This window comes from Lithobates pipiens, unplaced genomic scaffold (genome assembly GCF_037356315.1).
Source record: "Lithobates pipiens isolate NorthernLeopardFrog02 unplaced genomic scaffold, aLitPip1_a1.2 Scaffold_18, whole genome shotgun sequence".
Taxonomy (NCBI): domain Eukaryota; kingdom Metazoa; phylum Chordata; class Amphibia; order Anura; family Ranidae; genus Lithobates; species Lithobates pipiens.
Genome location: NW_027507758.1, coordinates 114,902,619 through 114,906,848, shown reverse-complemented (window position 1 = coordinate 114,906,848; position 4,230 = coordinate 114,902,619).

The following is a 4,230-nucleotide window of genomic DNA, read 5'->3' as shown; positions in this document are numbered from 1 at the left end:
CTGAAATTTCGAAAATCGAAATTCGGAAATTCGGAAATGTGAAAATTAGAAAATCCGAATTTTAGAATTTCCGAATTTTCACATTTTCCAATTTCCGAAAAAAGAAAAAAAAACGAATGAAACAAAAACGAACAAAATTGCACATGTCTAATGATTTGTTTTTAATTTATCAATGGCTGGGCTATTTTTTAAATATAAGTTTAATTAGCTGGAGTTGGCTTTTACAGGGTCATTTCACTTTTATTATAGTGATTCTTTAAATCACCACCCTCCTAACAATTTTTATACTTACCAGTCCTCACTATGCAAAGATGTATGCTGTGTGGCATGCTAGAATCTGCACGTCTATTGCTTCAGATCTACATATCTCCCAGCCAGCATTTGTTCTATGTATATTCAGAACAACATCTATTCATTCCTATGGAGAGGACATCTATTATGCATTCCAATGGTGGATAGCCTCCCTGTAGAACTTGGATGTTTTTCTGCCTAGGAGCAAAAAAGAGAACATGACTGGGAGATTCTGCATCAGTGGCTATGTAGTTCCCAATAAGCCCCTGAGCTTAGATCAGAGGAGCGATGTCAGGTGACTATAAGATTTTGGGAGTTTGCTGGATAAGGAGGTGATTAATTAACCACTTTCAGACCGGACCATTTTGCTGGTAAATGACCAGAGGTCTTTTTACACTTTGGCACTGCGCTGCTTTAACTGGTAATTGCGCGGTCATGCAATGTTGTACCCAAACAAAATTTGCGTCCTTTTCTTCCCACAAATAGAGCTTTCTTTTGATGGTATTTGATTGCCTCTGCGATTTTTATTTTTTGCGATATAAACGTAAAAAGACCGCAAATTTTGAAAAAAAATGATATTTTCTACTTTTTGTTATTAGAAAAATCCAATAAACTCAATTTTAGTCATACATTTAGGCCAAAATGTATTCAGCCACATGTCTTTGGTAAAAAAAAAGTCAATAATTGTATATTTATTGGTTTGCGCAAAAGTTGTCACATCTACAAACTAAGGTACGTTTTCTGGAATTTACGCAGCTTTTAGTTTACGACTGCCTATCTCATTTCTTGAGGTGCTAAAATGGCAGGGCAGTACAAAACCCCCCCAAATGACCCCATTTTGGAAAGTAGACCCCCTAAGGAAATTGATAAGAGGCATGTTGAGCCCATTGAATATTTTATTTTTTTGCCTCAAGCGATTGAATAATGACAAAAAAAAAAATTTTTTTTTTTTTTTACACAAAGTTGTCACTAAATGATATATTGCTCACACATGCTATGGGCGTATGTGAAATGACACCCCAAAATAAATTCTGCTGCTTCTCCTGAGTATGGGGATACCACATATGTGGGACTTTTTGGGAGCCTAGCCGCGTACGGGGCCCCGAAAACCAAGCACCGCCTTCAGGCTTTCTAAGGGCGTAAATTTTTGAGTTCACTTCTCACTACCTATTACAGTTTTGAAGGCCATAAAATGCCAAGATGGCACAAAACCCCCACAAATGACCCCATTTTAGAAAGTAGACACCCCAAGCTATTTGCTGAGAGGCATGTTGAGTTCATGGAATATTTTATATTTTGCCACAAGTTGCGGGAAAATTACAAACTTTTTTTTTTTTTTTTTTTTTTTAACAAAGTTGTCACTAAATGATATATTGCTCATGCATGCCATGGGCATATGTGAAATGACACCCCAAAATAAATTCTGCTGCTTCTCCTGAGTACGAGGATACCACATATGTGGGACTTTTTGGGAGCCTAGCCGCGTACGGGGCCCCGAAAACCAAGCACCGCCTTCAGGCTTTCTAAGGGCGTAAATTTTTGAGTTCACTTCTCACTACCTATTACAGTTTTGAAGGCCATAAAATGCCAAGATGGCACAAAACCCCCACAAATGACCCCATTTTAGAAAGTAGACACCCCAAGCTATTTGCTGAGAGGCATGTTGAGTCCATGGAATATTTTATATTTTGCCACAAGTTGCGGGAAAATTACAAACTTTTTTTTTTTTTTTTTTTTTTTCACAAAGTTGTCACTAAATGATATATTGCTCACGCATGCCATGGGCATATGTGAAATGACACCCCAAAATAAATTGTGCTGCTTCTCCTGAGTATGGGGATACCACATATGTGGGACTTTTTGGGAGCCTAGCCGCGTACGGGGCCCCGAAAACCAAGCACCGCCTTCAGGCTTTCTAAGGGCGTTACAGTTTTGAAGGCCATAAAATGCCAAGATGGCACAAACCCCCCCCAAATGACCCCATTTTGGAAAGTAGACACCCCTAAATTTAGGGGTACACTAGTGAGACTAGGTAATAAATGGCGGGTGCCCTGAAACTATAAAAAAATAACTAACCAACCAGCGTCACCTGTAACAGTTATATGGTGATCACTGGTGAAAGGGTTAACTAGGGGGCAATTAGGGGGCTTTATGCGGTAGTATATGGGGGTCCCTGGCGCTATAAAAAGCTGCAGCGAACCTAAATACCTACCTGCCTAACTAGCGTCACCTGTGACACTAATACAGCGATCAGAAAAACGATCGCTTATTAGGCTGGGTTCACACTGGAGCGATGCGGGAACGCCACGAATGCGCGGCGGGTTCCCGCATCGCATGCCTCCCGGCGGCAGTTCACACTGCCCTATGCGAACTGCTGGGAGTGTCAGTGAAATGTTACTGACACCCCCAGATCAGTTCGCATATCGCAGTGCGATCTGCAAACTCGGATCGCATGGTGTGAACACCCATGCGATCCGATTCTGCTGCGGGCCAAAAAAAGGGTCCCGTGCGAATTTGCGGCGGGTGCGGCGAATGGCTGAACTCGAATCGCACAGAGATCGGATGTGATTTGCACTGCAGTGCGGTGCGAATCACATCCGTTCTCATAAACCGCTGCAATGTGAACCCAGCCTTAGTGACACTGGCGACGGGGGGTGATCACGGGGTTAAACCTTTATTGGGGGGGTTAGGGGGGTACCTTAGAACTAAAGGGGGCTAACCCTAACTGCCCTAACAGTTATTAGTCACAAATGACACCCGCCGGGTGATCAGGGGGTTAAACCTTTATTAGGTAATAAATGGCGGGTGCCCTGAAACTATAAAAAAATAACTAACCAACCAGCGTCACCTGTAACAGTTATATGGTGATCACTGGTGAAAGGGTTAACTAGGGGGCAATCAGGGGGCTTTATGCGGTAGTATATGGGGGTCCCTGGCGCTATAAAAAGCTGCGGCGAACCTAAATACCTACCTGCATAACTAGCGTCACCTGTGACACTAATACGGCGATCAGAAAAATGATCGCTTATTAGGCTGGGTTCACACTGGAGCGATGCGGAAACGCCGCGAATCCGCGGCGGGTTCCCGCATCGCATGCCTCCCGGCGGCAGTTCACACTGCCCTATGCGAACTGCTGGGAGTGTCAGTGAAATGTTACTGACACCCCCAGATCAGTTCGCATATCGCAGTGCGATCTGCAAACTCGGATCGCATGGTGTGAACACCCATGCGATCCGATTCTGCTGCGGGCCAAAAAAGGGTCCCGTGCAAATTTGCGGCGGGTGCGGCGGGTGTGGCGGGTGCGGCGGGTGCGGCGAATGGCTGAACTCGAATCGCACAGAGATCGGATGTGATTTGCACTGCAGTGCGGTGCGAATCACATTCGTTCTCATAAACCGCTGCAATGTGAACCCAGCCTTAGTGACACTGGCGACTGGGGGTGATCACGGGGTTAAACCTTTATTGGGGGGGTTAGGGGGGTACATTAGAACTAAAGGGGGCTAACTCTAACTGCCCTAACAGTTATTATAGTCACAAATGACACCAATGCAAAAAAAAAAAAAAAATGACATTGGTGTCACTGTGACTGGGGGGCAGGGGTAATTGGGGGGGTGATCGGGGGGTAAAGGGGGGGTGTGAGTGTGCCTGGCATGTTCTACTGTGTGTGTAGAGTGTTGGTGCAACTTACTGATCCGCTCTCCTCCGTGTCGGAACGAAAAATACCGACACGGAGGAGAGAATACATCACTTCCTCTCCTGTGTTTACATTACAGGAGAGGAAGTGATGTCACCGGGGATTTCTATTCGTCGGGAGCGATCGCGAGGGGGTGGCCATGAATGAATGGCCGTCCCCTCGTCCGGGATCGCTCCCGTACGAATACCGACCGCCGCAGGCACCGGGCGGGGGCCCGATCGGGCCCCCGACCCGCGGGAGGCAAG